At 44.2% G+C, this 20,712-nt stretch overlaps 1 protein-coding gene across 2 annotated transcripts in view; it reads left to right on the top strand.

The window, feature by feature from the left end:
- IGSF21 (immunoglobin superfamily member 21) overlaps positions 1-20,712 on the top strand; it is an 826,399-nt gene that overhangs the window by 675,692 nt on the left and 129,995 nt on the right. The window lies entirely within an intron of this gene.

Here is a 20,712-nt window from a genome sequence, read left to right on the forward strand (position 1 = left end):
TCTTTGGTTTAAAATCAGCGAGGCTGGAATCCCTACTTAGCATGTGCAGACACAAAGATCTGGCCACTTTACCTACAGTTAGATACAATAGTGATGTCATGTCCTGTCTATCCAAAGAAGGTATGGAGGAGGTGGAGCTTTTGTAAGGCAGGGGAGGGCTTCCATCAACACATACCAGTTCCCTGCCCCTGCCTCCAGAAGCTCCACCCTCTTCTCTACTGTCATTGTAAGACTCATCTGAATTTGGCCTTTATTGTCGTACGCTCTGTTTTTATCATCTTTTTTCTTCAGAGGTATTTTTTTGTGCCCAGTCCATACCTATACATTACTATATATCCACCCTCAAGGTAAATAATTTGAGTGCAACACCTGGTTATTTGGGTGTCGCCATAGACCACAATGTTACTTGCAGCTACAGCGACATCCAGTGTATAATTTGGGTTACGAACATAGCCAAAGCCAAAAGTTATAAAGCTAGTTTTAGGAGTAGCTAGGAGTTACATATTGGCCTGTACACACTGCAAATCGCCATGCAAAATCCCAAACGCAATACGATTTTAAAATTGCATTGCTTGCTATTTTAAAATTGCATGCATTTTTGATGCATTTTTGCGTTTTTCTTGTGATTGTTGATTGGCTAAAAGATTTGACATCTTAAAAATGTAATACAAACCTATAGCGTTTGTTTGTTTTTTCAAATGCAGTGCTTGAAAAGCGCTGCAGTCACTGCAACTGTAATTTTCAAAAAATGAATTGCACCACTGTGTACAGTCACCACGAATTTCATTATTTTCCAAAAGGCTTTGCTATTCAAAAAATTCAGTGCAGCACAGCCAGCGTGTGCAGGCCCTTATTATTAAGAGGAAGTAGAAGCCTTACTAAAATATTGCCGGTGTTACTGATACTCTCCTAGCGGCACCCTACAGCGCCCAAATCTACCCAGCACCCCTTTTTACATGTGTGCATTTCTGAAAACAGGGTGTCTACCGAAAACTGCGCCTGTTACTGCTGCTATGTACTACTTAATTAGCTTTCTTACTATTCGTTCTGGTGGTGCTGCCCCACCTTGCTGCTGGACTGTGTGTACCCCGGGAGTCACTGGTGGAGGGTTCTTGGCCCAGCATCATCCATTGACCTGGCTTCTCCTCTATTACTAGCGGGCAGTGGTGTAGCTAGAAACTGTAGGGCCCCATAGCAACATTTTCATAGGGCCCTCAGAGCTAGGTACTCTTGAGCAATGCTACGTGCCCCTACCTTATGGATATGAGTTGACTGGACAATGTATAGTCCCGCGCAATATACACTGTGTATAGTACTTGGGCTAATAGACAAAATCAGATCGTGAAGAAACAAAGGAAAGTTAAAGTGAACCTCCAGACTAAAAATCTACTCGGCAGCACTGAAAAGGCTTGGTGTTTCTTTAACAGTTTCACAGCATCAGAACTCTGTTTTTCTTACTTACCCTCATTTTCAGCTGCACAGAAGCTAAGCTCCGCCCCATCAAATAAATCTGGCATTTTCCTCTGATGCTGTGCAAAGCATAATGGGATTTCTGATGTTGTTGTTCTCGTTGCCTAGCGCACGCAGCTGGGAGGGGTGATCAGGAGACACAGGACAGTTGGAACTGTCTCATGCTCTCTGTCACCTCCTTTCAACCAAAAAGATGGCTGCCCTCATGAAATCAAACATTTGCCTGTTCTTTTAAAACAAGATGGGTAAGAGATTATATTACCTATCTATTTTAATTAACATAACTAATGTAACTTAATGACAGTATCTTTGTTTAGGCTGAAGTTTCTCTTTAATAGTGAACAATGACACACATCATGTACAATCTGGGCCCCTTTTGCTCCAGGGCCCCATAGCAGTTGCTATGGCTATTGGGCTGTATTCATGGGCGTTGCAGAGACGGAAACGTTTGTCTGCTGATCTCTGATTGGACGCTGTAGAATACGGTAATGTGACACGCTGGTCTCTTTACCGCCGCCCAACGCAATATGACAAGAACGGCGGAACCTCTGCCACGTTTTCCTGAATGGCTAATGCTTGTCAATCCTCCCTCCCCCTCCGCTGCCATGTTCCATTAATGCAGAATGTATTGTAATGTATGGTAATGGTATAACCTGAAGCCAGAGGAAAATGACAATTACTTATTATCAGGTGGAGAGTGAATCTGTCCCTGTCACTAGAAGGGCGGTGATTACGCCTGTAATTCCATCCGTTAATGCATGTCAGGGCCGGCGCGTGCGTCCGACAAACAATGAGCGGAAGAATAGCCGAGTAACCTTTGTAAATCTGGTATTTAAATGACAAGATAGCGCTGAACTCTCAATTAGTCAAACACGGATGAAACGCGTCGATCGTTTGCTTCATATGAGGGAGAATGTCAGGCGAATCCCAGCGTCTCCTTCTGGTGCCGGAGTGCGCGAGAAAGCGAGCGTCGTCCGAGAAAGATGTGCTTCCCATTCATTTCAATATTATTCTGCCATTCTATAGTGCTGACAAGCTCTCAGTATAATCCCTGCCCTACCATATTACTATTATGTATTTACAGTATATAGCACTGACATCTTCTGCAGCACTTTGCAGAGTACATAGTCATGTCACTGACTGTCTTCAGAGGAGCTCACATTCTAATCCTACCATAGTCATATCCTAATGTCCTTCCATATTATTATTATATACTGTATTTATATAGCACTAGCATCTTCTGCAGCACTTTACAGAGTACATAGTCATGTCACTGACTGTCCTCAGAGAAGCTCACTATCTAATTCTACCATAGTTATAGCTTAATGTCCTTCCATATTATTATTATATATTTATATAGCACTTTACAGAGTACATAGTCATGTCACTGACTGTCCTCAGAGAAGCTCACTATCTAATTCTACCATAGTCATAGTCTAATGTCCTTCCATATTTTATTTATTTATTATTTATTTATTATTATTATGTACTTATATAGCACTGACATGTTCTGCAGCACTTTACAGAGTACATAGTCATGTCACTGAATGTCCTCAGAGGAGCTCACAATCTAATCCTACCATATTCATGGTATAATGTCCTCCCATATATTATCATTATGTATTTATATAGCACTGACATCTTCTGCAACACTTTACAGAGTACATAGTCAAGTCACAGACTGTCCTCAGAGGAGCTCCCAAACTATTCCCACCACAGTCATAGTCTAATGATCTAGCAAATTATTATGTATTCATATAGCAATGGCATCATCTGCAGCACTTTACAGATTACATAGTCATGTGACTCGCTGTTCTGACCTTGCTATGTGTGTCCTCAGCAGAAATCCAGATTCATCAGACCAGGCTAGGATTTCCAGCCTTCAGTTGTCCAGGTTTGGTGGTCCTATGTCTACTGTAGCCTCAGCTTTCTTGCCTTGATTGGCAGGAGGGGAACTCAATGTGGTGGGACGTGGTGTTCATCCTGAGGTGAATTTCTGCTCACCACAGTTGTAAAAGATGGTTAGCTGAGCTGTCATAGTCTTTCTGTCATCTCAAGTCAGTCTGGCTATACTCCTCCGTTCTCTAGAATAAGCAAGGCGATTTCATAACCTGTAGCTTACTAGTTTACCTCACCATTTCCAGCAAAATCTTAAGATTGTTGTGCGTGAGAATCTCTGGAGATCAGCAGGTAGAGAATCTTTTTCAAGACAGCCATTCCAGAAAACAAAAATATGGCCACTGACTTTTTCCACATTCTGATGTTTGGTGATAATCTTGACGTGTGTCTGCATGACATCAGGGGTGCCTCTAGTCATTTTGTCACTCCCCCCCCCCCCCCCCCCCAGGAAAATAATCATAATGCAGCATCGTTTCACCAGAAAATAATCATTATGCGGCAGTGTTTCATCAGAAAATAATAGTAATTATCGTAATTCAGAATCGTAATTCACCAGAAAATAATCGTAATGTGGCAGTGTTTCACCAGAAAATACACTTATTGCAGCAGCAGTTCACCGGAAAATATTCGTAAGGTGGCAGCGTTTCACCAGAAAATACACTTATTGCAGCAGCATTTCACCAGAAATTAATCATAGGGCAGCAGGGTTTCACCAGAAAATAATCGTAATGGGGCAGCGTTGTCATAAAATAATGGTAATGTGGAAGCGTTTCACCAGAAAATACACGTAATCCGAGCAGAGGGAAAGAGTACAGAGGGAGAGGCAGCATAAGATGTAAGAGGGTGCAGAGGAACAGAGAGGGGTCGAGACAGCATAAGATGGAAGAGGGGGCAGAGGAACAGAGAGGGGAGAGGGAGAGACAGCACAGCACTAAAGCACAGGTTTACAGCTTTACCAGCCTACAGCCTAACCAGCTTTCAAAGAAAACTCTAGTATCAAAAGAGCAGGGCACATTCTAGCAGTTATAACAGTACTGGGAGTCTGCACACAGGACAGGAAGTGTTCTTAGCAGCCTGCCTGCATACCTTCTCTTCTGCCTGTGCATGCAGCTTATCATCTCTGGACTAGTGATGGGTCGTTCGCGAACGAGCCGGCTCTTTGCTGCGAACGACAAGAGCCGGTTCTCAGTTTTGAAAGAGCCGATGCCTCAGCCGCCCCACAGAGCTCTGCTTTGCTCTGCAATAAAGGGCGCTGAGGCATGTTGGGAGATGTAGTCCTCGTCTTGCAGCTTGTAGGAGTGTATGGGGCGGAGCAGAGCAGTAGCAGGAGGGATTGCCCCAGTCAGAGAAGCAGTCTGGAATTGTCATGGAGACGGGGGCGGGGCTTTTACTCCGATTCTGAGTGGTGTTTAGTGATATTTAATGAAGAGCCGATTCAGAGCCGTAAGAGCCGGCTCTTTAATGGGAGCCGATTCAGAAGAGCCGATTCTCTGAAAAGAGCTGGAATTCCCATCACTACTCTGGAGCAGAAACTTCCCTTCTCCTGGGCTGTGTTGCTGTCTTGTGCGGGGGCGGGGCTCCAACACGGACACATCACATTCTTCTCTCTGTGACTGCATCTGTCCCCTGGCTGTCTCGCTCCAGTGTCTGTGTGCAGCCAATGACACAGATGGGGGGTCAGACTGTCGGGGGCATAAGCTGGCTGGCCGCTGGCTCCTGGTTTGACTGGCGTGGGGCGGAGTTAAAGGCTGGGCCACACGAGGTAAACACTTTACCTGTGTGGCTACTGAGAAGAAGGGGCACGGCTTTAAAGAAGGAGCCTGGCAGAGAAGAGCAGTATTGATTGCTCTATTGGCTGGGGAGAAGTGGAGGTGCTGCTGAGCACATGGTAGCGTGCCGAGCATCGGGGACTGAGTCGGGAGGTAAAAAAAAAAACATGGTCACGGTAGCAGCGGCGGGGGAATGCGCCTCACCACCTCATGGCGCCTCACCACCTCATGGCGCCCCAGGCAACCGCCTATACTTGCCTGGTGGGTGAGACGCCCCTGCATGACATAACACATTGCAATGCTGCCACGGGATTGGCTGATTAGTTAATGGCATGAATAGGCAGGTGTACCAGAGTTCCCTTTTTTGTTTTCTTTTTTTTCTTTTTCAAACTCGGCGTACACCCGGTACTTTAACCCAACTTAGACAGACTGGCTTCATTGCAGCACTCCTGTGTTGGGTTAGGTGTGCATCATCGACGTTTAATACTCATTTTTCTTTCTTTCCATTCTTCTTTAACAAATTAAATTCAATAATGCTTATAATACAAAGGTATACCACAAATACACAAACATTTTTCCTACCTAACACCCCTAATGCCTGTAAACCTACACACTACCATTCACCACCCAAAATAAAATATTATGGTCCCTAAAAATCTCCATCAGGGTCGGTCATCTTGGATTCAATCTTATGGGTGATGCTTCCGTAGCAATTATGGCAGAATGGTATACCGGATGGAATAATAATAAAAGAAAAAAAAACTCCCTCCGACTTAAATAAAAGCATAATCCCCAATACCGTCTAGAAAAACTGTAAGTGCGACCTGAGTATTATAGTCACCTAACCCTCTTCTAAATTTTGGAGCATTGTCAGTACAGGTAGTCCCCGGTTAACAAACGAGATAGGGACTGTAGGTTCGTTCTTAACCTGAATCTGTTCTTAAGTCAGAACTTGTGCCATCTCTGTCCCCCTGTACCTCCTCTGTGCCCCCCCCCCCCCCCCCCCTGTGCAACCTCTGCCCTCTGCACCTGCTTTTACAAGTTTAAAAGCCATTTTTTTTTTCTTTAAAATTTTTGAAATTCGATTTTCTTAAAAAAATACAAGTCCGATTTGAAAAATAAATGTTTCTTGTTCCCATGGAAAAACAGAATCCATGCCATTCATATCGGCGGGTCGTTCGTAAGTCGGGCGTGCGTAAGTCGGGGGCTACCTGTATATTTTTCCAGACTTGTCTCCACTGTTTCTCCCTCTTCATCGTTCACATCGTCATTATCACCCCACAAGATAAAAAGTTCATCTTTTCCATCCAGTCCGCAAATCCTGGAGTACCCCCCCCCCCCCCCCCGCGCTATCCAAAATCACTACTTTAGCAATTATTGTCCCCATTCTTTTAATCAGTCTCACTTCGTCTGTATCTTTGAGATCGGAGATGCCAAGTGCTGTCTCCATAGTCAAGTCTCCCTGCACACTGCAAATCTGTTTTGTGATTCCGTTTCCGATTCCGATTTTCAATTCCGATTTTCCCTCAATACATTCAACAGAAAAACGGATCAAAAAATGCAGCATGCAGTAAAGGTTAAAAATCGGAATCGGATGTAAAAAACGATTAAAAAGCGGAATCTGAATCGGAATCGCATGCAGTGTGAGCCAAAGTTTTCCCCTTCGATTTTTTCCCCAAAATAGTTTATTCCTTCCCAAAGATTCCTCAGAAAGGAACAGTTCCACCAAACGTGTACCAGAGTTCCCAATAAAGTGTGGAGGGAGCGTACATTTTGTTATTTAGAACTGGAGTGATAATGTGACAGCAACGCTCAGACTTGCCTGACTCTAGAAGTCCGCTTCAATGTTGCGTAATGTTTGACTTATTCCAATGTATAGCGCCTCTTCCTCTATAGTGGGTTGCAATCTTCTGATCTGGTGATACCTTGTACCATTCCCGCTATTCCTCTGTGTCATTGAACAGAACACAAGTGTCTTTCATAACATTCATCCTTACAATGAACAAAGGCATTCCGGAAATGTTTTGCACATACACCTCTATGTAACAGCTTCTTAAGTATGTACTTATTGTGGCGCTGTCCTTCAGGGACTCTGAAGTTGGAAAGGTCCTCAGACAGCTTTCACACATCCGCACAATAGCCACTAACCATGACATGTTTGTGGAGCCATTGTACGGAGTTCTGCTGACACATAACAGACCCTGGATGTTTGTACTTTTTAGAATGGCACGCCATTACAATAAGGTACATAGATAGCAATAGAACATTGTCAGGAACCGGCCCGCGGCACGCCTGCGTATACGGTTCCCGACTGCGGGTTTGACCAGACTGAGAGGGGAAGCAGCCTTAGTCAAGCTAAAACAAGGCTGGAACCCCTCAGAACACCTCTCACTGCCACCACTAGCGGTTCGCTAGACACTTTCACTCTGCTGTCGAGTCCTCAGCGCGCACTCGTTTTCGTATTTGGGTCAGCTTTGCGCTTAGGCCAAATACGGGAACGCCACGCACCCACACACACACACACAGTTGCAATCTTACACTGTCGTGAAGCAAAGACCCACTAACAGTCGTTCCGAACGATACTGTTAGCCACTCTGCTGTCGCTACTCGCACTGGCGTTGTTCGTACGTTGGGTCAGCTGCGCGCTTAGGCCAACGTATGACAAACGCCCCCCCACACAATGCAATTACAATTTCATACGGTAGTGTTGCTCAAGCGTACAATTAGGCATGAACTTATACACGGTTACACTTCAGTCCCTTCTAGGCTATGAGTGTTAGTTTAGTACAGCAGAAGTCAGATTATTAAATAATGATTTAATATTCCATAAAAACATAGAACAATGCAGAACTTAATATATATACAAAAAGATTACAAAAAACAAAGTAAAAATAGTTACAAGATAAAAGTTACAAAGATAACACACACGGATATTTGCGTAAAAATAAACGGGGGAAAAAAGAACGTTACCAGCTTAGGTTAGAACGTTGTTTGACGGGAGGACGCCGTTTCGACCAGGAGTCGCGATCCTCCCTAGCTATTCGCTACCTCCGAGAGAAGATACCGGTGGCTGTCCTGGGCCGGCTTAAATAATCCGAAGTGTCCCCTGGGGCATTTAATGTCCAGCCCCCAGGAACTAATGCAGTTTCCCCGTTTGTGACATCACCGAACGCTTGTCATAATCTTTCTTGTGATATGCAAACTTCAAAGGGGGTTCCTGTTTTAGCTTCTTGAAGTTTGGCAGGATACAATATCACCCATTGAACTCTGCAGACATCAAAAAGCTTCCTCCACATTATTTCCTTGGTTAAAGTGTATTTTAGCACATCCATGAAAAGATTGAATTTTGGTTACAGCTAGCAGTTTGCCTGTAATCCTGTAGACAGACGCAGACAATCACACCTGGGACAGCAGATCAAAAGTGACTGCTAGTGGCTTAATGAGCCGCTTCCTTGCCTATTGAAGGTGACTGGTCTTATTCACTGAAGACCTCTTTAGATGCAAATGTAGGTCTAGTGACCCACCCACACAAATACATGAACAGTCCATGAATCTAGCCTGCATATCTACACCTTTGACATACCACAGCAGATATAAAAATGGGAAAATGAAAATATATTACTGTATTATCCTTAACAGCATCCGCACCCCAATATATCACCACAAACATGCATATGTTCTGTTTGCCTTGGAACTTCCTTGTGGTGGCAGAATCTGGTGCACAGAACTCTTCAATAAGTCTTAGGCCTCCTTTGCTCTTGTGCGATGCTGATCACCTTTTCAGCAACATACAAGTGTGTGAGATCTGCAGGAACATCATTGCATAGACAGCACTGTCTGAATTGCAAAGCGTGTGTGTGTGTGTGTTGCGATCACTCGAAAATGCCTTGACCGATTTCAACGAAACTTGGTACACAGATCCCTTACTACCTGGGATGATATGTTCTGGGGGTCTCACGTACCCCCTGCACACCTGGGCGGAGCTACAAACAGCAAATCATATTTCACCCATTCATGTCAATGGAAAAAATGTAAAAGGCTGCCATTCTCACAGTAATCAAGGCAATAGAGGAGGCAGTGGTGGACTCACCCCCTCCAAGCAGAACACACGACTGTGGATTTTCAGTCAAAACAATTTTATTGGATACTCCAAATAAAGTGCAACGCGTTTCACGGGATACAAACCCGCTTCATCAGGCAATAACAGATAGGAGTAAACAGCATCTGCCAGTATCATCAACACTGAGCGCCTCTGTTATCCTATTATCTACATCAAGTCCACCCTTGGTGGAGGGTTGTACCCTTCCTTCTTCAACTACAGAGAGCGACTTTTTAATCCTGAGTGGGGTCAGGACAATCTCCCCACCTGCTTTGACAGTGGTTGCCTACTTGGTAACCCTGGTTTGTGAGTATTAAATTAATATTATTACTCTATCAATTATACCTTACCAGTACATACTACACTATATTGGGCTCTTGGTGTTCTCTCTTTTTCTCATCCTTTGCAAGCTCACAGTAATCAAGCCAGAGTTCCCACACTTGGCACAGTTGGTCACTTGGTGACCGAGGTTACAAATCCAGTAAAAAGTGGACGGAGCATAAACAGCCAATCAAATTTCAGCCATTCATTTTAAATGGGAAAATGTAAACTGCAGCCATTCTTACACTGTTAATCGCAGGGTTCTCAAATTTAGCACACTTGGTCACTGAGTGACTGAGATTAAGATTCAGGAAAGTGGGTGGAGCCTACAACAGCCAATCAAAATTCACCTGTTGATTTTCAAGGGGAATATTTAAACTGCTGCCATTCTTTCACTGCTAATGGCAGAGGCTTCAAACTAAAGGGCCAGGGCCACAGACGGCCAATCAGATTTCCTTGATGGATAAACTGCTTCCATTCACACATTTTGATGCCAGGAACCTGAATGCTCACAAACTTGCTCATTGAGTGACTGTGTGTCCAGGTTACAAAAGGTTGGCAGAGCCAAAACCAAATTTCACTTGGAATATATAAACTGCAGCCATTCTTACACTGTTAATGGCTCAGACTTTGCACAGTTGATCACTGGGTGATTGGGATTAATATTCAGGAAAATGGGTGGAGCCTACAACAGCCAATCAAAATTCACCTGTTGATTTTCAAGGGGAATATTTAAATTGCTGTCATTCTTACACTGTTAATAGCAGATGCCTCAAACCTGGTACAGTTGGTCACTGGGTAACTGGGGTTCAAATTCAGAAAGAGGGTGGAGTCTCAAACAGCCCATCAGATTTGTTTAATTTCAATGGGAATATTCAAATTATTGATACAAAAGACCCCAAAGGTCATAAACTTGGTAATTGAGTGACTATGTCAAGGTTAGAAAAAGTGGGCGTGCCAACTTTTTACATGGGAAAATATAAACTGCAGACATTCTTACACTGTTAACGGCAGGGTTCCCAAACTTGACACAGTTGGCCACTGGGTGACTGGGATTAATATTCAGAAATGTGTGTGGAGCCTACAACAGCCAATTAAAATTTACCTATTGATTTTCAAGGGGAATTTTTGCATTACTAGCATTCTTACACTGTTACTGGCAGAGGCCTCAAACCTGATACAGTCAGTCATTGGGTGACTGGGGTCCAAATTCACTAAAGGGGGTGGAGCCACAAACAGCCAATTACATTTGTTAGATTGAGTTCATTGGCAGGGTTCTCAAACTTGACACAGTTGGTCACTGTATGACTGGGATTAATATTCCGGAAAGTGGGTGAAGCCTACAACAGCCAATCAAAATTCACCAATTGATTTTAAATTGATATTTACATTGCCTGCGGTTACACTTGCAGGGCCCCGGTGAGCAGTATGACTAAGAGCAGCAGTAGTGCCAGCAGCGCGGGGCCTCTGCGGATGTTGAGGCCCCAGGGCAGTTTCCCCCTTTGCCTCTATGGCAGAACTGGCCCTGGTCACTGGGTGACTGGGATTAATGTTCAGAAAAGTGGGTGGAGCCTACAACAGCCAATCAAAATCCACCTATTGATTTTCAAGGGGAATATTGAAACTGCTGCAATTCTTACACTGTTAATGACTGAGGCCTTAAACCTGCTACAGTCTGTCATTAAGTGACTGGGGTTCACATTCACTAAATGGGTGGAGCCACAAACAGCCAATCAGATTTCCTTGCTGGATAAACTGCTCCCATTCACACACTTTTGATGCCAGAAACCCGAAAGCTCACAAACTTGGTCATTGAGTGACTGTATGTCCAGGTTACAAAAAGTGGGTGGAGTCAAAAACAGATTTCACTGGGAAAATGTAAGCTGCAGACTGGGATTAATATTCAGAAAAGTGGGTGGAGCCTAAAAAAGCCAATCAATTCACCTGTTGATTTTATAGGGGGAATATTAAAATTGCTGCCATTCTTGCACTGTTAATGGCACAAGCCTCAAACCTGATACAGTTGGCCATTGGGTCACTGGGGTTCAAATTCAGAAAAGGGGCGGAGCCACAAACAGCCAATCAGATTTGTTTCATTTCACTGAGAAAATATAAATTATTGATGCCAAGGACCCCAAAGCTCACAAGATTGGTCATTCAGTGACTGTGTGTCCAGTTTACAAAAAAATGGGTGGAGCCATAAACAAATTACACTGGGAAAATATAAACTGCAGCCATTCTTGCACTTTTAAGGGCAGAGTTTTCAAACTTTGCCCAGATGGTCACTGGGTGACTGGGATTAATATTCAGGGAAGTGGGTGGGGCCTATAATAGCCACTCAAAATTCACCTGTTGATTTTCAAGAGGAATATTTAAATTGCTGCCATTTTTACACTGTTAGTAGCAGATGCCTCAAACCTGCTACAGTTGGTCATTGGGTGACTGGGGTTCAAATGCTGGAGAGGGGGGAGCCACAAACAGCCAACCTGATTTGTTTAATTGCTATGGGAATATACAAATGATTGATTCCAAAGACCCCCAAAGCTCACAAACTTGGTCATTGAGTGTTTAGGTGTTGGTTTAGAAAAAGTGGGTGGAGCCAACACCAGCCAAAGACATACCCGGGCAACACCGGGTCATCAGCTATTAATTATAAATGGATGGGATCACAACCAACCAATCACAAAGCAACAGAGTGCTGATCTTAGAAAGGAGTTTCCATCAGGGGAGAGGTTAGGAGTTGATGTCAGGCTGTTGTTTTCCATTGGGAGAGAGGTTTGGAGTAGATGTCAGGCTGTTGTTTTCCATCGGGAGAGACGTTTGGAGTAGATGTCAGGGAGGTGTTTTCCATTGGATGAGAGGTTAGGAGTAGATGTCAGGGAGGAGTTTTCCATTGGATGAGAGGTTAGGCGGAGATGTCAGGCAGGAGTTTTCCATTAGAGGAGAGGTTAGGAGTAGTTGTCAGGGAGGAGTTTTCCATTGGATGAGAGGTTAGGCATAGATGTCAGGGAGGAGTTTTCCATTGGAGGAGAGGTTAGGAGTAGATGTCAGGTTGGTGTTTTCCATTGGGGGAGAGGTTAGGAGTAGATGTCAGGTTGGTGTTTTACATTGGAGGAGAGGTTAGGAGTAGATGTCAGGTTGGTGTTTTCCATTGGGGGAGAGGTTAGGAGTAGATGTCAGGTTGGTGTTTTCCATTGGGGGAGAGGTTAGGAGTAGATGTCAGGTTGGTCTTTTACATTGGAGGAGAGGTTAGGAGTAGATGTCAGGTTGGTGTTTTCCATTGGAGGAGAGGTTAGGAGTAGATGTCAGGTTGGTGTTTTCTATTGGGGGAGAGGTTAGGAGTAGATGTCTGGTTGGTCTTTTACATTGGAGGAGAGTTTAGGAGTAGATGTCAGGTTGGTGTTTTACATTGGAGGAGAGGTTAGGAGTAGATGTCAGGGAGGAGTTTTCCATTAGAGGAGAGGTTAGGAGTAGATGTCAGGGAGGAGTTTTCCATTGGGGGAGAGGTTAGGAGTAGATGTCTCGGAGGAGTTTTCCATTAGAGGAGAGGTTAGGAGTAGATGTCAGGGAGGAGTTTTCCATTGGAGGAGAGGTTAGGAGTAGATGTCAGGGAGGAGTTTTCCATTGGGGGAGAGGTTAGAAGTAGATGTCAGGGATGAGTTTTCCATTGGAGGAGAGGTTAGGAGTAGATGTCAGGTTGGTATTTTCCATTGGGGGAGAGGTTAGGAGTAGATGTCAGGTTGGTGTTTTCTATTGGGGGAGAGGTTAGGAGTAGATGTCTGGTTGGTCTTTTACATTGGAGGAGAGTTTAGGAGTAGATGTCAGGTTGGTGTTTTACATTGGAGGAGAGGTTAGGGGTAGATGTCAGGGAGGAGTTTTCCATTAGAGGAGAGGTTAGGAGTACATGTCAGGGAGGAGTTTTCCATTGGGGGAGAGGTTAGGAGTAGATGTCAGGGAGGAGTTTTCCATTAGAGGAGAGGTTAGGAGTAGATGTCAGGGAGGAGTTTTCCATTGGAGGAGAGGTTAGGAGTAGATGTCAGGGAGGAGTTTTCCATTGGGGGAGAGGTTAGGAGTAGATGTCAGGGAGTAGTTTTCCATTGGAGGAGAGGTTAGGAGTAGATGTCAGGTTGGTGTTTTTCATCGAGGGAGAGGTTAGGAGTAGATGTCAGGTTGGTGTTTTCCATCGGAGGAGAGGTTAGGAGTAGATTTTAGGGAGGAGTTTTCTTTGGGGGAGAGGTTAGGAGTGGATGTCAGGGAGGAGTTTCCCATTGGGGGAGAGGTTAGGAGTAGATGTCAGGTTGGTGTTTTACATTGGAGGAGAGGTTAGGTGTAACGTTTGCGGGATTTTATTTCCGTGGTCAGCGCACAGAACGCGCGCCGACACTACGGAAACCCTCCACAAACGTGTATTAAAGTATAACCCAACTATGGTGCTGTGCACCTAAAGAGGGAGATTCCCACCGGCAGATGGAGCTGTGGAGTACAGACGGACTCAGCCTCTGTACTGCCACAGATGCCAGATGGGAATTACACGAGTTGAAGCAATGTAAGGCTGGATAGCCCTAAAAGAGAAAGAGCACAGAGACAGAATAAATGTGTCCACCAATCTAGTCGCCACCCAGCGACGGTGAAGACACATCAGCGGAAACGAAGTATGAACGCAATCGCGAGAGAGGTGATTGCCAGAAGTGACACAAGACTGAGCAGGACAGAGCACGAGAGTAGCAAAGGCACAGCAAACAAGAACAATAAGGATAATAACAAACGCTAACTAAACGTGAACACCCACTCATTCGCAACAGCGAACACGTTTAAGCACGATCACCGCGCGTTAGGTGCCCAGTGATAAGCGTGCCACCCTAACTAACCACTGACACACAAACACAAACAGAGAACGCGAACGCTTGCTAAACGGTTACCTCACCGAGCCTACACCAAGCGTTCGTACAAGACAAGACAGATAGGAGGAGCAGCCAGCAGCAACCGCAGCTCTGGCCTACACTCCCAGACAGAGTTCAGAAGGAACCACCACTGCTACCGCTAGAGCGAATGCGATCCAGACAGACAAACAGATGGGGCTACCAGTAGCAACCGCTGCTCTGGTTAACACCCCTAAGGCAGAATACAGAAGGAAGCACTGCCACTACCACTAGGGCAAATGCAATCCAGACAGATGGAGCAGGCCAGTAGCAACCGCAGCTCTGGCCTACACTCCCAGACAGACAGAACGATTCCTTGTCGACCGCCGCTGGCGACAAGGCAATCGAGACAGAAAGGGAGAACAAGGCAATACAAATAATACAATCTGACTGCACTAGAAGGGATGCCTAGTGCAGTCCCCATGAATTACTCTAAGATAATCTTAGCAAACAACAGCAAGGCTGACACTCTAGGGGCTTGATTCAGTAAACGGTGCTAACCCAGTTAGCACGCCTAAAGACTTTGGGCGTGATAACTAGGGTGCTAACTGGGTCAGCACCGTTTACTAAATTTACATCGCGCGCAAAGTCCCACACTGAAAACTTTGCGTGCCCACAGCGCAGTGTGCGTGAAATGTCGCATCGCGGTGCGACGAAAATGATATAGGGCTTTTCACAGGCGTGCTAACACTTAGCACGGTTTACTGAATCGAGCCCTAGGAGTGTTTGCAGGAACAAACCTTCATGACCAGCAAATGATTCTGGGAGCACATGGTATTTATACTGCACGCCTTCAAAGGAGGCAGCTAACCAATCTGCATGACAATTATATGCAAATTCCTCAGCAGCAGAGCAGGTCTGAAACTTGCAAAGCAAAGACAGGTCTCTTTTCCAGAGACCTGCAGCTCTCAGACTTAAGGAATGGACAAACAGCTGTCTGCCCGTGCAGACAGCTGAGTAGATCGTTACATTAGGCGTAGATGTCAGGGAGGAATTTTCCATTGGAGGAGAGGTTAGGAGTAGATGTGGACAAACAGCTGTCTGCCCGTGCAGACAGCTGAGCAGATCGTTACATTAGGTGTAGATGTCAGGGAGGAATTTTCCATTCGAGGAGAGGTTAGGAGTAGATGTCAGTGAGGAGTTTGCTATTGGAGGAGGGGTTAGGAGCAGATGTCAGGGAGGAGTTTCCCATTGGAGGAGAGGTTAGGAGTAGATGTCAGGGAGGAGTTTTCCATCGAGGGAAAGGTTTGAAGTAGATGTCAGGATGGTATTTTCCATTGGAGGAGAGGTTAGGAGGAGATGTCAGGTTGGTATTTGCCATTGGAGGAGAGGTTTGGAGTAGATGTCAGGTTGGTTTTTCCCAATGGAGGAGAGGTTAGGAGTAGATGTCTGGTTGTTTTTTTTCCATTGGAGGAGAGGTTAGGAGTAGATGTCAGGGAGGAGTTTTCCATTAGAGTAGAGGTTAGGAGTAGATGGCAGGGAGGAGTTTTCCATTAGAGGAGAGGTTAGGAGTTGATGTCAGGGAGGAGTTTCCCATTGGAGGAGAGGTTAGGAGTAGATGTCAGGGAGGAGTTTTCCATCAAAAGGAGAGGTTAGGAGTAGATGCCAGGTTGTTTTTGTCCATTGGAGGACAGGTTAAGAGTAGATGTCAGGGAGGAGTTTTCCTTTGGGGGAGAGGATAGGAGAAGATGACGGGTTGGTCTTTTCTGTTGGGGGAGAGGTTATGAATAGATGTCAGGAAGGAGTTTGTCACTGGGAGAGAGGTTGGGAGAAGATGTCAGGTTCGTGTTTTCTGTTGGGGGGAAGGTCAGGGAGGAGTTTTCCATTGTGGAGACATTACATTTAGATGTCAGAGAGTCTTCCATTGGGGAGAGGGTTAGGAGTAGTTGCCAGAATAGTGTTTTCCATTGGATTGGAGAGAGGGTTAGGAGTAGATTTCAGGAAGGAGTTTTAGGATGGAGGAGAGGTTAGGAGTAAATGTCGGGGAGGAGTTTTCTTCTGAGGGGAGGTTAAGGCACTGTTCACATTATAAATTTTTTGCGATTTTTGAAATCGCCTTTCCCTACGCTTTCTAAGCACTTTTGCAGAGCAATTTTTTTTTTCACTTCCTGACATCCGTCAGTAAGTGAACTCTTTCACCTGGAAATGAATAAATACAGTGGGCTTGATTTACTAGCGTACGTTAAAAAGGGGCGCTGGGAAAAAAGGGCGCCGGGTTTTTAACGATAATCATGGATAACGTTTAAAATTGTATTGTACTGTATTTCGTTTAAAATTAATGTTTTTTAAAGTTATAAATCATTAAATAATGTGCATTAAATCGGCAATTTTAAAAACGTTAATCTTTCGTTTAAATAGTGAAACGTATAATAACGTTTAAAAAAAAATTACTAAGTAACCCTCCCTGTACCTACCCCTAACCCCTAGACCCCCCTGTTAGTGCCTAAACCTAAGACCCCCCTGTTAGTGCCTAAACCTAAGACCCCCCTGTTGGTGCCTAAACCTAAGACCCCCCTGTTGGTGCCTAAACCTAAGACCCCCCTGTTGGTGCCTAAACCTAAGACCCCCCTGTTGGTGCCTAAACCTAAGACCCCCCTGTTGGTGCCTAAACCTAAGACCCCCCTGTTGGTGCCTAAACCTAAGACCCCCCTGTTGGTGCCTAAACCTAAGACCCCCCTGTTGGTGCCTAAACCTAAGACCCCCCCTGTTGGTTTTTTCGTTTAAAAATAATGTAAAAAAAAAAAAAAAGTACTGTTTTTCGTTTGAAAATAATGTTTGGGAAAAAATATTGTACTGTTTTTCGTTTAAAAATAATATTTAAAAATGTATAAATCATTAAATAATGTGTAATCATGAGAAACAGTAATAAAACATTAAGTCTCCGGGCGCCGCTTTTAAAACGTTAGTTTTCTCCGGCGCCCTTTTTTCCTATCGGGCGCCCATTAAACGATATTTATTATAGGAGTGAATGGCGGCGCCCGATTTGTCCACTAGCCTCAGGCTCCCGAATTTACTGTTTCCGATTTACTAAGCCATGATAACTCATAGCACGGCCACGCTAGCATTTTTGTGGGTGAAGTTTCGCTATTGCGCACAAAAACGTGTGAATTGTGCAAGTGCTTTGCGATTTCCCTATACGATCCATTATAGGCAAATTGCCCCAAAAATGATACAGGCAGCACTTTGGGGAGAGGATAGAAATCGAACCGCTCATATGTGAACACTCTCATAGGGAATCATTGCACACAATTTTTTTAAAAACCGCCTTAAAAAAATCCACGAAAACGCTCTAGGTGTGAACAAACCCTAAGAGTAGATGTCATGAAGGAGTGCTTGCTCATCCGTAATCCGAAAGTAACACAAAAGCCCCCTACCAAAAAAAGGCAATGCTATACTTCTGCCTACTGAAAACAGAAGGTCTTTGCAGATATTCATCTTCACGCAAGCAATAAAGTACTGCCTATTATTTCAGAACTGGCCGCCACATTTTGAGTCTCCATCCAGTCATTGTACCGAGGAATTCTGGGCATGCGGCATAATCTGGCATCGATCTGTCAGATCAGGTTCCCCAGCGAGTCGCGTTCGCAGCCCTTCGCTCTGAAGCTTTTAACCAAATGATCCTGCTGGACCGAAACCTCTCCGCTCTCCACGGCGCTCAAATGAGGGCCATATCCAAACCCCTAGAGCATCCCCCCGTCCCAAAAATGAGGATGGATGAGGCAGTGATGCGTTTTGATGACCGTGGCGCCAGAGCCAGCGGTCTCTTCTCCTCCCGGCCGCCCTTGATAGAATTATCCCCATTCTAATGAAGTTTGTATGCAGATCAGGCCGTTTGGTCTCATTCGTTTACAAACCATTAAGGTTAATGTGCTTCTTGTTTAAAGAAAGTGTTGAATTAATAGAGTGCGCTGAGGAGACGAGCGTCCCCATTCCGAGCTCATTTTATCCAGTTCACAATGTGCTCGGTCGGCCAAGGCTCGGAAAACATTGTGCTTGACATTTGCAAAGAGTGTCACGGAGGCAAAAATCTGGTGGAGTCTGCGGGAGGAAGTGCGTGCCGTGGCTGCGTCTCTCCCAGGAACGTCTGGCGAATACACTTCATCCTCATTAAAGGGCAGAGGGAAAAAAAATCCAGAGAGAAGGAAGGACCTAATTAAAATGCAAACCTAACTTTGTAGGTGAAGCAAATGAAAACCTGTTGTTATTACAAAGACAGATGGGAGCAGACACCTGGTAAAGGTGCCTCCAGAAAACAGTGCACTCCAATCTCTGTACCAACATTTGGGATATGTGATTCAAATACTAAACTAAAGGTGGCCACACACGATACAATAAAATGATCTGATGTTACGGCAATTCAATAAATATGATCGGATCTCCCCAAAAAATCGAAAGCTTTTTTTTTTCATTCAACTTAAAAATCCAACCGGATTTCCTGTTTTTTTCCGTTTTTTTATCGATCAGGAATCCTGGAAATTTTTCTTCAATTTTTGTAAAGATGGTATGGTGTGTGTTAGATTGTCAGTTTATTAATATACACACCCTAGCAATTTTCCAATCACTTTTATCATAATTGGGGAAAAATTGAACACGTGTGTGGTACATTGGTCAGGTTTTTGAAATGTTACAATCAGTCAGAAAAATGTATTGCAATTCTTGAATTGAATAGATATTTAAAAAATGTTATGGTGTGTGGCCACCTTAATGCGGATCCGAGATGAAAAACTAACTATAACAAGTAACTTGTCTATATATGTTACCTAAAGTTTAGATTACAGTGTACACAGCAAATCTAGCTGCAAACAGCTTTAATAGAATATGATTGATTATTCCTGTGATACAATGACAGCAGCCATGTTGTTTGTAAACATTACACAGAGGCAGGCTTATCTGTATCTTGAGAAAAAAAACCTAATCCACCCTCCTCCTCCTCTCTGCCTCTGAAATCTCTGGCTAGTAATACCTCCCCCTCCTCATGCCCAGACTGAGCTCCCATAAGCCTTTGCTACTGTCTGAAAGTGCCAAGGCTCTCTGAAAACCTGTGGGCGTGGCTTGTGTAGTTTATAGGGAATTAGAGTATTAAAGCAAAAACAAAAAAAGTATTTGGCTTGAGGAATGCCCTATAAACAATAGGAAAGGAACACAATTATGCAATGAGTAAAAGTTCACCTCGGATCCACTTTAAGGGCTGGGACCCACTGGACCAATCTTGGATGTGTTTTTGGATCTTGGGCTATGCTGGCGATTCCAAAAGCGCTTTGTCAGTCAGTTTCCTATTGTCTGGCTTCCGTCCGTAGCCCCGCCCCATAGCAGAAGAGGTCACAGGCACTTCTCTGATGCTAGAGAAGCACCTATGACATTCTGCTGCTAGGGGTGGCGCTACGGACAGAAATCGGGAGTGCTGTTTACTGTACAACCCTCAAAAAGGCAGCAAGTCGCTATTGCAAAACACGTAAAAAGTCTTAGTGGGTTGCAGGCCTTCAAGGACACCCGAGGCAAAAATAAACTAATGAAATAAACAATTGTGTCTATCTTCCTTCTCCTAAAAATGACTTTTTAAGATATTCCTTAGTTTTATTTTATGTTTAAATCTACTCTTTAAGTTTTAACTGTTTTATTGTTTTTGCTCAATGACACATTCATTGAAGTATGCCAGAGCTAAAATCTATGAACTATTGAGCCTTTTTATCTCTTTCCTGCTCTCAGAAGCCATTTTCCGCTAGGAAAGGGTTTTATAGTTGGAATTTCTTATCAGTGAGGGTCACACTGTAGTCACTTCCTGTCTGAGTCAGGACTGAGTCAGCAACTTACACACCTGATATTTAACTTTTTCAGGCAGAGAAAAAGAAAAAGGAACACAGAATAGTTATTTGTGTGCTTGGCACTGTACATACCCATGTCTATCTCATCATGCCAACATGTCACCTTGGGTATCCTTTAAAGATGAAACATATTTAAAAAGTTATATGTTAGGTGTAATAAAAACATGGGGGAAGATTTGTCAAAATAGATGCAAAGAAAATTGGAGCTAAACAGGGGCCAAAACATTGATGACCAAATCTAGGATTCTGATTGGTTGCTCTAAGCAGCTGCTCGTTTATTAATAGTTTAAGAGGCACTGTAGTGACATATAGTAGAATATTATTCAGGATACCCACTTTTATGGTAACGTTCCTGGTTTCAGAAACAATTCCTATATCTATCTACTGCTGTATATTGGTATGTAGCTCCGCCC

The sequence above is a fragment of the Hyperolius riggenbachi genome, chromosome 6 (genome assembly GCF_040937935.1).
Source record: "Hyperolius riggenbachi isolate aHypRig1 chromosome 6, aHypRig1.pri, whole genome shotgun sequence".
In the NCBI taxonomy this organism is placed as follows: domain Eukaryota; kingdom Metazoa; phylum Chordata; class Amphibia; order Anura; family Hyperoliidae; genus Hyperolius; species Hyperolius riggenbachi.